This window comes from Haliaeetus leucocephalus, unplaced genomic scaffold (genome assembly GCF_000737465.1).
Source record: "Haliaeetus leucocephalus isolate CR32 unplaced genomic scaffold, Haliaeetus_leucocephalus-4.0 Scaffold830, whole genome shotgun sequence".
Classification (NCBI taxonomy): domain Eukaryota; kingdom Metazoa; phylum Chordata; class Aves; order Accipitriformes; family Accipitridae; genus Haliaeetus; species Haliaeetus leucocephalus.
The window spans coordinates 2,917,290-2,935,452 of record NW_010973266.1 but is presented as its reverse complement, the minus strand read 5'-3'; positions in this window follow the sequence as shown (position 1 = coordinate 2,935,452).

Here is an 18,163-nt window from a genome sequence, read left to right as displayed (position 1 = left end):
GCCTGATAACAGTATGTATTGTATAATTCCAAATGCTATAAGGGTTAATATTTAAAAAAAAAAGTACCTGTGTTTATTCCAAACTTTTTGCTGCAATGTAGATAGATATCTTTGAGAGATAGACGTACAACAGACCAGAAAACTTGTGTAAGCCAGAGCTGAAATGAGATACTGGTAAGACAGAGATTAGAAGGAGCTCAGCAGCAGCAATTTATTGAAGTATTTGTACAGGATTTATTTTTGAGTTATTCACAACATGGAACATATTTTTAAGGCATGTGCACAGTGTTGAGCTTTTTAATTCAGTTGACTTACTGCAGGTATAATAATTCCATCAATGATATCCTTTTGCCTGCCAAAATCCTCTGTGTTGTCTGCAGAGGATGCCTCTGGGAAATGGAAGAATAGATGGGAGATTTTCTTGCTGATGGGAGAGGGTGATGCTGTTGGACTGTATTTTGATTGCAGTGTGCTCAGATTTTTCTTCCTAAGTAAGCCAGCCAGCCAACTATCTCCAGTGAAACAGCTCCCTGAACAAGTGTAGCGTTAAAGGCTGCTGTTTTCTTGTCCTCCTGGTCTTGGCAGTGAGCGTGGGGATAAGAGGCAGTCTGTCCTGGCACCCATGGCACAGACACGGGAGCCTTTGCCCTGCCCGGTGCTGTGGCTGTCGGGCACAGGGGGGGCTGCCTCCGCTCAGCCCCATGTGCTGCTCACCGAGTACATCTCCCGTCGAACAGCAATGCCCTAAAAATGCCCTTTTCCCTTTGACTCCTGGCTAGTGACTCACTGTTGGAGTGGCAAAGTAAAAAGCTGGTCGCAGAGATCTAGCGCTTGCCCACGCAGCAGTGATGTATCTGTGTTCAAAGGTGTTTCCTGGCTAAGGGAAGAAATAAAACTGGAAAGAAATTTGTTGGAGTGGTTTGATGATTGCAGTGACAGCTTACTGTCACTGGAAAATGTGGCACAACTCAGTCGTGGGTTTTTCTATCCCTTTTATCCCTGCTGTAAAAAGGAAAAAGGGCTCAGTCTTGAAAACTTAGGTTATCAGAGATTTTCTCATGTAAAGTAGTAATTTTTGGTAAAAATGAGAGATCCGAGCAGGTAAAACCAAAAAACAAAACTGTAAATCAGGTAGAGGCAAGATGAGATACAAACTAAAAAAAAAAATATGAGTGATGGAAGTGACAGGTTTTGGATTATTGCTGTTGAGGCAGCTATTTCATGCAGGAGAGCCAGGGTGCCCCAGCAGCTGGATGAAGCTGTACCAATCGTGCTGCTGTTCACGGAAGATAACACACACAAACAAGGATGTGGCAACATCAAGAATCACCAGGAAGAATGCAGTCTCAAAAAGGCTTTGGGTGAAATGAATTTTTAAGAAAAAGCAAATAGCAGAAGATTTACAAGGGAAGCAAGTGAAAAGTGTGTTACTCATGTCACTTAAAAAGATCAGGACGAAATAATTAGATAAGCTGGAGGATAAACTTTTCTGCCACAGCAATGGAGTTAGATGGACTAAGAGGTCTCCTCCTGCTTCTAGGTTTTGTTGCTCTGGAGGCACTAGAGGATAATTCAGAATGAAATATGCAACTCCACATTCATGACAAGATGTTACTCTTTTTAGACCAATCGGTTTCAGGTTTCTGGATGGTTGGGCGTTTCTTTAATTGTTGTGGTTCTTGCGTTTTCTTCCTCTTCAGTAAAATCAATATCTCTTTCATCTGAAATAGCTTTTAAAGAAAGCTTAGCTAAAATGGAGCACTGCCGTAGTTCATGACGGTGTCCCTTGCAAGGGACTGATGGAAGACTAGCAGAGTAATTTTGATTATCGGCCAGCATAACCAGACTGAGCTGAATTGTGGGAGCACGATGCTTTTAAACATTACTTTCCTGTGGACGTGGTGTAACGTGGATTCTAACGAGGACAGAATAGTTTGATTGGTCGTATAGAGCTAGTACTTCCCTGGCCTGTGGTCTTGCAACCTAGAGGTCATGGTGCCCCATGGTCTGCTCGTGTCCTGTCTCTGTATTCCCAAGGGTGGGACTGTACTCTGTGAGCTTCGTGATAGGTCTTCTTTTATCTTGGCATTTACTCCCATAATTTGTTACCTCCCTTGGTTCTTTGAATGCAAATTTTTATCAGAAACAAAAGATAACTCTTTGGTGAATGAGAGAAAGCCCATGTAATCACGACCTGAAGTCAACAATGAGAATTTGTGGTTAAAGACCCTCTTGTTTTCAGTGTGTTTGACAAAGGATCTGTAAATGTTTCCTTACCTAGAGCTGTAGTTCTTTAGCTTCAGAGCAGTTTTCACTACTACATGGTATGCATTTTAATTTGTTTCTTAGAGGGGCAATTCACTTTTCAACCAACCTTTCCGTCTTTTAATTTATTTTTGGTATAATGTGGAAATTTGTAAGCATATCTGTGTGTGAAATCTGCAGAGAATTTACCATAACTTATTAGAATACTTTCTTGTCTCATTTGCCTGAGTAGTGCTAGGTCTGCTCTCATTCCTAGTGTGCTTCAGTTGCAATTTTTAGACTTCCAGTACTGTAAGACTCTGGTTAGAATAGTGTGAACCTTTCAAAGCATACTTAAAATTATATTTTTCCTAACATATCTTATTGCTGAACATGCTGATTTCTTTACCTGTAGCTGTTTCTCAACTGAATTCCAAACTGAAAGTGCAAATTAAAAAATAAACAAGCAAACAAAAAACAATCTTGTCCGAGACAAATATATCTATTAACGCTTCCTTCACTTTGCATAGCATTTCTTTTAGTAAATTCCATTTTTGTGGTCTTTGCCCTTTAATCTTGTCATCTTTGCTGTTCGTCCTTTGATGATTATTTTTCTTTGCATTCCTAGCCTTAGTTTCTGCTGTAATATGCTGTATATTGCTTGAGCTACAGTGTCGTGCTTTTTCATGAGTAGCAGGCTGTTGATTTGAACAAGCAAGGAATAATGTTTTTATCCCGTGTTCTACAGGTTTAGACGTCTTGGGTGCTTTCTGAGTTTTTCTTTTATTTAGATTTGGGTTTCAGGAATGCATTTAATCATACTGCACAATGTGACTTAAATTAATATTAATGAGTAATTAAATATTTTATCTGCTGCCTGTGTTTCTACTAATCTTGTACAATTGGGCAAAGTTTGCAAATTGCTTCTGAGAGCAAGACTGGTGAAATAGCTTTCATATTGCAGAAGAAAAGCCTTTGTATAACCAAGTTAAAATGATATATACTTTTCCTGTTAAATATAGGGATGAGTTTAAATGGGTTCACATTATCATTTTGTTTGCAGTTGTCAAAAGCTCATTAATTTTAAGTCAAACTACCTAGCTTGCTGCTTCAAATTGCTTTTAAATTACACGTGTGCTGATCAATCTTGAAAAGCCAAATTAAAAACTCAGCTGAGGGCACATTTCAAGGCCACAGATACAACAATTAATTCTAATCTGTTTTTCACAGGCTAACCTCCCACCTCCAGCACCTCTCTGATTCCTGGCAGAACTGGGGGGAGAGAAAGTTTTAGTGACTTAAAAATTTCTAGAAAGGCAAGGAGGAAGGGAGAAGGTGGAAACAGGGAACTATATTTAAATAATGACCTATTTGCATTACTTAGTTTAAACTATTAGAAACAAACTTAGGAAGATGCGGTGTTGAGATAATTGGCGCTATCATGTGTGATTTTTCAAGGAGACTTGCACCTATTCCACTCTTAAGTCACTCTCTGTTTTACCTGAGCACAACATGGCTTGACCTGGGATATATAATGATGTGCAGGAGAGCTCTTGGCAGTCAGGTTCTTCACTTTTTCTTTTCTTAATATCTTTGGCTACCGAACTGCAGAAGTTATTTAGAAGTTACTTATTCCATTTATTATGTGTACATGTAACTTGATTGAGTTCTAATTTGTACTAAAAAAGATTGAGAATTGCTGTACTACATCAAACCCTTGAAATATGGCCTCATTTACCAGGATCTTCAGAGGAAGAAACTTGAATAATTTCCTTGAAAAATCACTGAACCTTCAAAACTTCCTCTGTAAACAGTGTTCTACATTTCTAAAGGCCCTTAGTTAGCAGTTTATTCTTTAAAATGAAAGCTTAACGCCTTCCAAAAGAGATCACATATTTTGTCTAGTGTAGCTCTGTGTGCAGTTAACATCGTCAGGCTCAGTTCTGCCAGTCTGCCGCTGTCCCAGCAGTGGGTCTGCATATTGCTTTCTCCTCTGGTAACTTTGTATTTAAATATAATAAATATTAGCAGGTTAATTGTGCACAATATCTTTTAGATTCTTGGGGGTTTTTTTTGGTACACAGTCCTTCCTCATCTACCAGGCTCTTTCACATCAGTTTTAGCAGCCTATATTCCTGATGTTGTTTTTGCTTTAAAAAACAAAGGCAAGAAAAGATCCTGCAGTGAATGAGCCTCCATGGCATCTTCTGTGTTTTAGGAGAGAAAACTGGTGTGAAAGTACTGCTGGCAAAGTTGGAAACAGCTTGCACTGTACTGTTACCTGGTAATATGCTGATGACTTTGGGGCATTGAGCTTTCTAACTGATATTTGAGTGCGATTGATATTTTCATAGCTGTCAGCCTCTGTGGGAAATGGAGGTACCTTCTGTTCCTCTTTGAGGATGGTATAAAAGAGAACTGAAACGCAGGGACTGTTAGAAAGAAGAGAGCACAGAACCTGGGAATCGGTGCTGGTTTATCTCCAGCCTGCCCGTCATCCGTACAGTGCTAATGTGTTAAGTAATTAATACTCTGCAGGATGCTTTGGTGCTGAAGACATTCTTTAAGGACAGTTTTGCTCTGTGTACTTCTATTGAAATTGGACTTAAAGGTGGCTGGTCGTGAAATGCTGAAGGGAGAAAAAAAGATTATGTTAGAAAATTCCCTCTGGGGGAGGGCTGTGATTTTTATTTTTTTAAAGGAAAAATTATCCTGCTTGCAAAATGAGATGAAAGGTATTCCAGCAATAGATTAGCAAATGAAAAATCTTTTGGTTTTGGTGTTTATTTACCTTAGCTCTTGTGGCAAGGTAGGACCTTCAGGCGACTCTGTATTTTTGGAGACAAAGCTCATCTTGGGCTTCTTGGAAGGTAATAAGAATAAGGTATAAATAAGATAAATAAGAATCCACTGTTCCCATCCAGCCTGGCTCTGGTCTGCTGAGATCTGTCCCCTCCGAAGAGAAACTGTTCAGCCCCTTAAAAACAACACAGTGTGATTTGGGGACAGACCATCCCTGGGCTTTTGTCCCCAGTGTACCTCATTCTGAAAGCCGGGCTGTGGCTGCCTGCCCCACGGGACGCTGCCATCGCTGGGAGCTGTAATCGGAACCAGCTCCGGAGCGTGGGAAAGGAAGGAACTATCCTGCTGGACGGCGGTTTGCAGAAATATGCCCAGCTGTCAAGGGGCCGGGGCGGGGGGAAAGCAATGTTTTGTCAATTTTTCAGCTAGAAATGCATTCACAGCTGTGTACCAGTTTTCAGAGGTGTGTTATACGCTTTTTTTTGCCTTCGTACCTGAATTTATATATATTTCAAACTCTTAATTTAATGTCTTCTACTAAACCTCCTTCAAAACCTCCAGGCTCTCCTGTTCTCTTACAGCTGAGCATAAACTGTGCTGTTGTCCTGTGCTGTTATACAGCCCCATATCTATCCAACAGTGCTTTGGGCAGCTTTTAACATCTTAAATGATGATGTTATGCAAAGACATGTTGAAAAGTTGGTGGATTTCTGCTTATTCATTTAACATATTGCTCAATGCGCAGTAATGTTTTTCATGGTGTTGGTGTGCAGCAGCCCCACTGTTCTCAACCCTTGTTGCATCCAAGGAATGAATATCCTCATTGCTGATTGAATCCACCAGGTTTGATTTTTATTAAGCTGCTCGCAAAATAAGTTTCTGAAGCTGTCAGTGACTCAGATGCGTGACAGTTACTTCCCCAAAATACGTGCACTCTGCCTGGAGCAAACAGCTGTGTTATCGTCCTCATCCTTGCACTTTCGCCTGCAGTGTTAAACCCTGTAATAACCGTTGCATGACTGATAATGGAAACATCGTCTTTGTAGCAAACACAAAGTAAGGGCCTGACGTGGTTCAAGTGGTTTTCAAATGTCTGGGCCGCATTACAGAAAATAGCGTATCCTCATTTACTGCTCTCTATAGGTGTGTTTTGTTATGGCCAAGAAATAGAGGCTGGTGATTCAAGGTCAATGGAACAGCACACTTGTACGATGTGCTAATACAATAGATATGTTAGTAACACTTGTGGTAGGATCACATCATCTACCTGGACTTGTGCAAAGCATCTGACACTTGTCCTGCACAACATCCCTGTCTCTAAATCGGAGAGACGTGGATTTGATGGATGGACCACTTGGTGGATAAGGAATTGGCTGGATGGTCACTCTTACAGAGTTGCAGTCAACAGCTCGAAGTACGAGGGGAGAGCAGTGATGGGTGGCATTCCTCGGGGGCTGGTATTGGGTCCAGCACTGTTTAACATCTTTGTTGGCGACACGGACAGCGGGATTGAGCGCACCCTCAGCAAGTTTGCCAACGACACCAAGCTGTGTGGTGTGGTCAGCTCACTGGAGGGGAGGGATGCCATCCAGAGGGACCTTGACAGGCTTGAGAGGTGGGCTCGTGCCAACCTTGTGAAGTGCAACAAGGCCAAGTGCAAGGTCCTGCACGTGGGTTGGGGCAATCCCAAGCACAAATACAGCCTGGGTGGAAAATGGGTTGAGAGCAGCCCTGCGGAAAAGGACTTGGGGTTATTAGTGGATGAAAAACTGAATATGACCTGGCAATGTGCGTCCGCAGCCCAGAAAGCCAGCCGTATCGTGGGTTGCATCAAAAGCAGCATGACCAGCAGGTGGAGGGAGGGGATTCTGTCCCTCTACTCCGCTCTGGTGAGACCCCCCCTGCAGTACTGCCTTCAGCTCTGGGGCCCCCAGCATTAGAAGGACCTGGACCTGGTGGAGCGAGTCCAGAGGAGGGCCACGAAGATGATCAGAGGGCTGGAGCACCTCTCCTATGGAGACAGGCTGAGAGAGTTGGGGTTGTTCAGCCTGGAGAAGAGAAGGCTCCAGGGAGACCTTAGAGCAGCCTGCCAGTACCTAAAGGGGGGCTACAAGAGAGATGGGGAGGGACTTTTTACAAGGGCCTGTAAGGATAGGACATGGGGTAATGGCTTTACACTGAAAGAGGGTAGATTTAGGTTAGAAGTAGGGAAGACATTCTTCACTGTGAGGGTGGTGAGGCACTGGAACGGGTTGCCCAGAGAAGCTGTGGCTGCCCCATCCCTGGCAGTGTTCAAGGCCAGGTTGGATGGGGCTTGGAGCAACCTGGTCTGGTGGAAGGTGTCCCTGCCCATGGCAGCAGGGTTGGAACTAGATGGTCTTTAAGGTCTCTTCCAACCCAAACCATTCTGTGATTCTATGATCACTTCGAAGACATTCCTTTTATAAAAGTACATTTATGGAAAATGTTTGTATTCTATTTTACTTCTAAAAATACTTTTAAGAACACCCAAACCCTAAAAGGCTTGTCCTGCAAAGAATGGTATGCCTCTTTGATGGTACTTTAATACTTAGGTTCATATGCTCTGTTATTAAGTAGATGGACAAGTTAAAGTTCATTGGAGAATAGGTGTTGTATCGCAGTTCCTCGCACATGGAGCATCAAAGTTAAAACTGGAGCTGGGATATTCTGTCTTCCTCCCAGTAGTCAGGTTATTCTCATAGCAAGGAGAAGGAGGTATGCTCTGCAGCCTCTCAGAGAAATAGTTCTTTTACACAGTGTGTGGGTGTGAACTTGTATGATTTTTCTGTGTTTGGGACCAGGGCCAGCTGCTGCTGGGGTGGAAGGAGGCTGTCCCCCTGCCTTCTGGCAGAGTCAGGCCCTCTGACTGCCTCTCAGTGGTCATTTGGTGTTTGTGTACGCAGAATGCTGAATTTATGTGTATGAGAAATGCATATTCGCATGGGTTGTATTTTAACACTACTGCTTTTGCCATGATCAGAATGGAAACTTGATGGTTGGGTAAATTTTCAGACTGTTGTATCTGTATATGGGGCATGCTGCTGTTAATACACTTGGCAACCTCAAATGTCCAGTGTAATACTGTGGGTTTTTTCCAGAATTAATTTAATGTATTCATGTGTTTTCAAAGGCAAATTATTTGTGAATGTCACATAACTAAAGTCTCTAGGAACCTAGATACATTGCTATTTTAATATTACGGGTAACTTGAGAACTTGTATTTCCCAGTTTATAAACTTGGGTATGTGCACTCCCCAGTACTGTACCTCTAAACTAGCAGGCTGTTTAACTTAAGCTCTGTTTTTAGTCACTAGAGAGCATCTTCTGCAGGGATAATTCTGTGGGCTTCTGCCCTGTACTGAGGGCACTTCTTGTCTCAAGACACTTGTCCTACCTTGTCCTTCTCTGATGAGGGAAGGGAGCATGGGGAGATCAAATGGTTGAGTTCCAGTGTTGGGTAATGTACATTTCGTATATCTATTTGTGTCTATACATACATGGTTTGCTTCTTACAGCTGAAAGAGACTTAGCAAAGCTAATGGAACAAGACAAATAGACTAAAATATTTTTAATGTATTATTTCTTGTATACAAAGAAAAATGATAACTTGATAAAATATTGGTAGACAAAGTTCATGGACAGTTTGAATGGGAATAAAATGAGGTGTGAGTTTAAGACTTGAAGTGAAGCTTCAGCCTGTTGATGCTTAGTTTCCGGGGGTGGAGGTGGCTTGTGTCAGGAAACAGAGCTGTTTGGGGAAAGGCAAAACGAAGAGAACAGATAACTGTGAGTTCAAGAGAGGGCTGTGGTGATGCCCGGGTCGAGTGGCAGATGGATGAGGTTACAAAAAATGCACAGGAAGGGCAGGGTTTGAAAGGTGGGAATGGGCTTGTGAGTTCCTGGCTCTGCTGGTCATCACCACCTCAGTATAACCAGGTGTAGGGCAGAAGTTGCAGCTGGTAGGTGTGATGGCTTTCCTGTTCTTGCTTTGAGTAAAAGAACCTGAATCCAAAGAACACCTTGCAAATGTATCCTTACATGCATTAAAGGCTTTGTCATAAAAATGATTTTTTATAGCAAGATCTGCCCTCATTTTTTTAATGAATTGAATCTGGCTGTGCTGTAGCTTTCACTTAGGTAAGCACATTTCCTAACTGCCTTTCGTTTTGAGACACTCCGTGGCTTTGATGGTAGTTACTGAAAGTTGCTTCAAAATGCAAGAATGAAATGAAAAAGCTGAATGTTTTTGAAGAAAATACTGTATTTCTTTTGAGTATTTTTCACCAGAGGTGGTACAAGCACATCTGTTGATGTCTAGTAGCCTGCTGTTCAACCCTGACTTGAGGAACCACAAATAACCATTGTGTTGGGCAACATGACTGGCTCTGGAGCTCGCTCGTCATACAGCACCGAACAGTGCAGCTATTCACGGTGTCTGATTCAAGGGGCTGACAGCAATCTTTATCTCTGCATAGAAACTACAGTTTTCCTCTGGGACTGAAGCAACAAAGGTCGAGGGGAAAAATGACCATGTTCAGCACCAATTTGTTTCATGCTGTCAACGGCAAGGCAGGAGCGTAGGGAAGTCCCCTCTTCCCTCAGCCAAAGGCAGGTGGTATCAACTTTTTAGTATCTGGGGCTTATGGCTGTGTTTTATGTATGTTCATCTTTCTCACAAGTGAGTTTTTTTAATTTTTTTTTTTAAAATCTCATTAGGTCAGAAGGGCATAATGCTTTTCTTAAAGATTTCTTGTAGTATTGGTCTTATATATAATCAATACAGTATTTTTTAAAAAATGTATTGATAAATTGTATCTATGGAATGTAAATGCAGTTTCAGAATATTGTTGTGGTCTCAGGTAGAAGGAAAGAGGAACTTTTGGGGCTAGTTTCAGCATCTAAAATCAATAGAGTGATACAGCATATGAATATCAGAAGAAATACTGCTTTTGCTGAGAATTGTCAGAATTTGCCACTTAGGGGTTTGCAGCAGTTGAGCGGTAGCTAATAAATTTTCAAAAGTATTAAAGAGATTCTGTTGATATTTTTTCAGGACCAAAAAGAAACAAAACACAGAAACCACAGAGGCATTTGTGTAATTTCTAACTCTATGTTTAAGAACTCCCATGGGAACCTCTTAAAACCAGCAGGTGTTTTCTAGCTTTTTAGGTCTTTATTGTTTTCTAGCTTTTTGGGTCTCCCTGGAAACATATAAACAATTGCATCACATGCCTGTTCTTCGATCAGAGTCTTTAAATACGGAAACTCTTGTTTAATTGCAACACACGCTCTTTGGTAATATGAATTGTGACATAGTGTATCCTTAAAATAGCTTCATACCTTGGTCATGGTAAATGTATAATCAAATCAAGCCATACCGGGATAGTAAGTAGTGGCAATTGGTAATTGTTGTAGTAAAATTAATTTCAGGATTGTTGGGACAGCAGTGTTGTGTGTTTCTTTGGGTTTGTTTTTTTTAGTCTGTTTTAATTACGACCAAAGTTAAATAATTGAGCAAGGATGATGTTTATGGCAGCAATTCCCTAGTGTTGCTGGGCCCCAAAATAGATTTCTCTGTACCGAATCCTCATAGCCCATGTTGCTTCTGGATTGTTTGGCAGCTGTTCATTTTATTTTATTTTTGCCCAAGGCATGCAAGCAGGTATTGAATACGTTTACGCTGTTGTCTCTTTCTGTAGGAAGAATGGGCAAACAAGGCATTGCCTGTTTATAAAGTTTCTGGAATGCTAGAATCATTTGTTTCCAAGCAAACAAAGTCAGGACAATGGGGAAAGGATATTGTTATTGGGCCTCTGGGACTGTACTACTGCGTTTTATTTTGAAATAGCCTTTAATATTTCTGACCTGATTTCCTGAGCAATATAAGAAAATTCCGAGTGGACAGCTAGCTTTCCTTACTTTGGAAAAGCCTCTCCTCCCCCCCGGCCCTTTTTTTTTTTTTTTTTTTTTTTTTTGACTTAAGATGCAGGTTATTTTCTTAATGCCAGAAGAGCTTATCTGCTAGTGGTGCACTACTGTATCTGAAAAGTTCAGCAAAAATTAATTCTCAACACAAATCAAACCAGCTAATGTAGTGTCAATGTCCTGCCAGGAGGTAAAGGAGAAAGTAAAAAAGGGAAATAAATTATGCAAGTAAATAGCATCACAAGAGGGAGCACTGAGTATAAGGTTAGATGATAGATGTTGTCTGAGACTGTCTTGAGTGTCCATCCATGAGCTTTCGGCCAGGTGGGATCAAGTCTTTAAAAAAACCATTTCAGATCTTCCACTTGCATCCCAATGAACGAGGAACCTTTATAGTGTTGGATCCTCGAGGGGCTAAAATTATGTCACGGCCTTGTGGTCCAGATACCAAAATCCAAACCATTTCTCCTTCCACCCTTGAATAATATTAGCAGGCATTATTCCATAGATGTCTGTTAAAACTTTATTTTAAAATGTTGTTTCATGTTAACTGAATGCTCTGGGGCGGGCAGGCATCCCTCACTCCAGCCTGATGGAAAACACTTGAATGGCACTTCAACACAACAGTCCAGTTTGGTGCTGTCCAGGTTTAATTTAGCAGATTTGGGGCATTTTCTGGGATTATTCTTACAAGAGAAGGAACAACTTTCTTGCTGGGAGTGCTGAGCAGTTGTTATTGCGCATGGGTGGGCTGTGTCTGGGCAGTGTATACACTTCATTTTGGTTCATCTCCTGGGGGATACCCTCTCTCCATTTGTGTCTTCAATAACATGTTTACTGTTAGCATTTACAAAAAAATATTCTGCTGGTTTTCATTTTCCTTTTACAATGTTTCTGCATAACAAATGGAACAAATTTATTGCATATTCTTGCTGAGTTAACCTCAGTTGCTGGTGGCTCACGAGGACCAGCCAGGAGCCAACTTAGTCTGTGCAGACTCTATTTCAGCAACACTTCTGCTACCCTTGAAATAAAAAGTCTGCTGATATTGTGAAATAACGCATGGTATTGTGAACATACCGAGTATATTATTGCATGGTATTAAGACACTAACAGGGACAGATACCTTGGCTAATGCTGTGGCATTCTGTGCTGTTTCCTTTCGAGACTTCAGCTATGTAATTTTGAGAACGTCTCTGATGCTGACCTGGTGGGGATGGTTTGTGCAGGACCTTTCTCAAGTTTTTGACTGAGGCATAAAGTGATCACTCCTGGTAACACAGAGATATTTCTGTTGTTCATGTCTGCTCAAGGGACGAGGATAATTGTCAGACAGGAAATGACCATTAAAAGAAGAGGCAAGAGTTGCTGTCAGAATTCTTTCATGATCATGTACAGCATTTGCCGCACAGCTGAAAAAAAATCTCATTGGCAAACGTAGGTTTTGGAGAAGAGGAGCTACAGAAAGGTGCTACACCTTACAGTGACTGCAGGAGGAAGGAAGAGAGAAAAATCCTTCCTTAAACGCACAGATGTGTTTGCTGCCATCAGTAAAAGTGACTCGGATGTTCTGCATGTTGTCTAAAAAAGATTAAAAAAACCTTGTAGTAATTAGAGGTGCTTAAGAAGACTTGGTAATAGTCCTCATCTTCCAGAATTCGTGCCATCGTTTCATTTCTGAAGTCTCTGGGCTGGGATGTGATTCTTCTCTTTGTCTTGTGTCTTCTTCTCTTTTCCCTCCCAGCTGTGGTTTAGCTTGTGAGAAGCTGCTAAACTGGTCACAGCTCTGAGGTCTTGGCTTCCTGAGGGCCCTGAATTTTGGGTTGAAGGATGAGAACAGTCAGAGGTATTTAAAAGCACAGCCCTGTGGTTTCTGTCCCCCTGAAGCAGATCTCCCTGGAAGCTGTGGCTGCAGCAGGGGCACTTTACGCGCCACAGGGAGATGTCAGACAGGAATATGCATGACCCAAGAGACCGCGCGTCGATTTTTCTGCCACATCCCTGCAGTGTGGACAGTCGTTCTTGGTGTGACCTGTCAGTCTCTTGAGCGATTCACGTTGTTGCTGGTTTGTGGACCTGCCTGCTGGGTCCCATCACCGTCTCTGCCCCTCCTGTAGCTTCAACCTCGGAGCAAGTGGGAAAGAAAGCACACGAGCAGAAAAGGTTTTTCTAAGCGGATTGATTTCTAGCTCTGTGGTGTTTGTAGTTGAATTCAGCTGTGTAGGCCTATCTGACCACTGGTATTGGAGGGGGAAAGGTTCCTCTGACAGACAGGCTCGGTTATTTGAGCCTTTTGAAGGCAACCAAGTCACAGAGGGTGTTTTCTTTGTGGAAAAATAGTCAGTCTATGCCAAAAGCTGGGCATAACTCTCCACTATTTAAGGAATGGAAGGGACCGAGGCAGCAGAAGAGCCCATGGAGAGTCAAGTCTACCTCTGGACTTTAAAAACCTGTCATATGTGGACTTCACTCTGAAAAAAATGTGTGCAATATATGCCTTGGAAGTTATGGGACTCTGGAGGTGGCAGGAGTCGCAGTACTGGTCACTGTCCTCAGCCTTTAGCAACTCCTGGAGATCTCAGAAAATACGTTGGTGTTCATTTTGTGTTTCAGCTTGGTATTGTAGAAGTCCTTCCTCATGATATCTTTGCAAAATAGTGAGAGTCCATATGAAATGGCATATTTTTGGAAGGAGATCTATCTGTTTTCATTTCACCCTCCCACCGGTAGTTTTTGTTTTGCATCTGGATTTCTGGTTGTTTATCCAGTCTTCAAATGTGAACATCTGACATACTCCTGGAGCCAGTAGTAATAATGACTTAAGGAAGAATGAAGTTCACCATTTCTTTTTAGATAATTGTATGGAAGAATAGCTGAAATAAGCAAAAAACTGATACAAGTTTGAGTTTTTGTCTCACACATTAGGCAAATAGTGGTTCTGAGTTTCTACAGGAAGGTTTTAGGATAGCAGTGTCCAAGCAAAAAGGTCAAGTCCCTGTAGGACATACTCAGTATATTCAAATGAAGGAAACTTTGTATAAATGCAAACATGAAATGCTCCCTGAGGGCCATAGCTTTTATTTATCCCCTCAGTGTTACAGAAAACAAACTTGGAACCAATTTCTGCTCTTTACAGCATCACTGCGAGTCTCTGGAGGATGCTGTCCTCCTTCCTGCGCATTTACAGGTCTCCAAGGAAAAGTCCTCTCCAGTCGGCTCCATATGAGAAGTTGGAAGTTTCTTCTGCACTAAGGCAGAGAAACAGTGTATTTGCATCACAGCTGTTCTTAAACAGGAAGGAAGAAAAGGCTATAGGTTAACTTGGCATCAAAGCGCATTTATAATGAAAATTGGCAATCGTAAAGGGGGGAAAGTCACATCTCCTGCACTGCAACGTTAGACAACAGAATAGTTACTTGAATCTTATTGATTGTGGAACGGTTAGGGCTAAAGCAAGGCTGTGCTAGAATGGAGATGAAGGTGATACTTAAATGTCGCCTGCTGTTGAGGTATGTGATTGTGAGAATCCCATTGTGAAAAAACTTAATGCCTCAGAAATGGGAGATTGTATGTACTTATCTGGAAGTTACCTTTCTTTCAAACTGATAAGATTCTGAGAAGAATAAAAATAGAAATTGCTATCCACTGACTTGTATCATCTCATTTGGAACAGGTGTTTTAGGCGCTCTAGCTGATGGAAAAATATATTCTTTAAATAATATTTAATGCAATCTGTCATGTTCGTGAAGTAGAGTTGCATTATATGGGGTGTAGAAGAGGGAATTGAAGGAAATAACTTGTTAACTCTTAACAGTGATCTGACGGTGGAGATCCTGCTCCCGGGCTGCAGATGAGTGTTCACAGCAGCAGACCTGACCTGGCAGCGCTGGTCTCCAGGATGGGACAGGGGTTAATGCTTCTGTTTGCATGACACCAGAAAAAAACAATTCTGAAGTCTGTGCAAATGGTTCACAATTTACTTGAGCACTAGGTGGAGATGACTGCAGGACCTGCAAGCAGAGCCTGCGTTTCCCTGGCTCTGCAGAGGAGCTGCTTCGCTCATCGCAGTCGGTCTTTCTGGTCTGTTTATCTTCCTTTTTGCCCACAGGGAGCCATTATGTGAAGGAAATTTTTGGACAGGAAAAGTTATAAACTAAACAGAGAAGACAGACAAAGGCTGAAATAAATGAACTAACAGTGTTCTTGTTTTGTTGGTTTGAATGAAGGCTGTTGTGGTTATATGCATGTCTTCTTCCAGCAAAAAATTGTTAATAGGTTTCTGCCTGTCCTCAGTTACTTATTCATGCCCCTGAGCTGCCACTCACTGAAGATGTATAATGTTGTTTATATAATGAACAGGAGAATGTTTCCTTCTGGAGGACTCTTGCTTTAGTATTTTATTTATTTATCTTAACCTGGACTGAGGTGGTTCTCGGCTATGGAGGGAAGGGAGAAGAGACGAAGGGCACGGGCCTAAAGGAGCCTCTGACCCTGGACATTGTTTTTATTGCTGTTTGTATTCATACACATACTATACTCTTGTTTTTCCAGTGCTATGAGCTGTGCTTCCTTTCAGCGTAATGTTGAAAAGAAGATCCCCTATGGCTACTTGGTGTTTTAGATGGCTACATCGCAACTGGTGGTCATGTCTTAAAGACACCACGTGAAGACAAAAGTAAAAAGACCGAACAGGAAAAATAATAAACTAATTATTACTAAATCACTATGAACCTGGATGAGGAATACTGTGTTTCTGTGAAAGCATGGATGGCTGTGAAGGAGCTGCCCTTTCCTTAGCGTAGAGGGAACGGGCATTGCCCAATAACCCCAGACTCTGACCTCCAGTTTGTTGCTCCCTCTGGATGTCCCTGTTTAAGAGCCCACTCGTGTACCACTTAGCTTGTCATGTTTGTGCTTCGTGTGACACTCCTCTGATTGCCCCAGGGGGAAATTGCCTTGGTCTCAGTAATCCTTTCAGAATGAGCATGTTATCAAACCCTAACGTTACTTCCGGACGTTGCAAAATAAAGTTGTTTTCAAGACGTATATTGCCACATATTGATGCAGAGCTTAGTCATCAAGTTTTTTTTTTCTCCTGTTAATTTGTTAAATAACTGTTGAAAACTCTTCAATAACAAATACAGCTTGGCTATTTAAAAAAGGAAAAAATCTCCTGCGTCCTCCGTGTGTATCTCCTATTATCTTCTTCAGAATTACAATTTCTTCTCCGACACAGAGGGTAAATCCAGAGCTTCTAAAGCAGAACCCTAAAATGTTTGCTGCAAACACACATCCCTTGTTAACTAGTATTTACATAAAACATGCTGACACCACTTTGGAGAGATTGAGTAGGATGCTTTCTCAGCTGTTGAAATTTGCACACGAGATGGAAGATGTTTTGATTAAAAAAAGGGTTAGCTGAATATTTTTTCCATTTATTCCCATGTGTCAAAATCAAAGCAGCATTTCTCCAGGCGTTTTGCCCATTTTCTTTTTTTGTTCCTCTTGTTCAGTTGTTTGGATTTTTTTCCCTCAAGGTTGGGATTTGTGGTTTGGGTTTTTTGGGGTTTTTTTTTCCCCTCTTAATGGAGGAATTCAATCACTTAATGAGATAAATACATGTAAAAATGCCTTTTAGGCAAAAATGAACATAATATTCCTAGTTTTAGATTCCTGTTTATTTTTAGTAGTATTTATAAATTCATTCTTTAATTTATCGGTACAGGCAATGGTGAACTAGGGGCAGCTGGTGGAAGACCTGTGAGACTTCAGCAATAATGTTCTCCTGCTGAAAGAACAGTAATGAAAAAGATTACAGTTATAATGTCTATTTTATTTCTATACCTTCTGCCTTGTGAGTTTTCTAATATGAAGCCCTTTCTGTGATAACATTTTAGTATGTGGTTGCTTAGTTTATTTTTGAGCTGTATTTCAAAAGCCTCCTGTCGAGGAGGAGAACTCCCAACTTTCTTAATCAGTGTTGAAATGACTTCTTAAGAGCGTAAAATAGAATCTTATCTTCTTTCCCTGCAGTGAGGAAAAATATTCCCTTTCTTTTTTTTTTGTTTGTTTTTTTTTTTTTTGTTTGTTTTTTGTTGTTTTCATTTTCTCAATGTGGATGCTAGTGCTTCTGGCCACTCAGAAACTAGAGCAAAATCTTTTTTTAGAAAATAGAGCAGAATTTTCATAATAAACCTGATCTTGTGCAGATTTAGAGCCTCCTTTGGGGGGAAGCTGGAATTAGGGAGGTTTATATGCAATGTAATTTCAGGGTTCCATATTCTAAAAAATCTCAGTGGATTTACTACTGCTGCCTGGATTAGGAAGCCCTTTAATTTGCTTTTAATTAAAATGATTTTCATTTATTCTGTGCCTTCTTCAAAGGTCCCAAGGCACCTTACAAACTTTGATGATTATATATATAAAATGCAAAATCCATATTCATGCGATGCTGAGGTTTCAAGCTGAAGTTAAGTATGAAAGAGTTTTACCCTCCTTTTTTCTGTTAGTATTTTTAGAACCTCAATTCCCCGTTACAGTGCAACTTTTAGAGCACTGTAGTTGTATGTGTTTGGTCTCAATGAGATTGCAGTCCAAAGTGTAAATGCTGACCTTCCATAAATATCTTATCTGAATAATATGTTTAAATAGCTAAGGCTTTATTTTTGCAGCCTCACTAAGTTGGAGGAAAAAAAATAATCAGGTAAATACCTTTATTTTTTAAAAAAAGGAAATGGACCTATCGCAGAAATGTTCAAACCAAAATGCTTTAAAAATTATGTAATAAAGTGGAAACTCTTATATAGCTCGTAAATATAGTTAGATAATGCTGATTTTCTTTTAAATAGCTGATTTTAATACAGTGTAAGTATTCAGAAATGAAGGAAAACTTTCGTAAAGATGACTGTACTGCACTGCATTTTACTTTTGTACTCCACAGTCACTACTAAGGAACAGAAGAAATGGGGTCTTCAACTGGAAAATGCCCATATTTTAAATTACTTTGGTGGTGCTTTCTTTGCTTTTGGTTATTTGCTGTGGAATTAAATCTGATGATGAGCACAGAAGCCTGCAGAAGTCCAAGGAGTGGTATGGATAATGCAGTCTCAGGTAGGGATTTGATGCCCCAACTAAGGTGAGGGTGACGGAGCCAGCACTGGGAGAGGAGCAG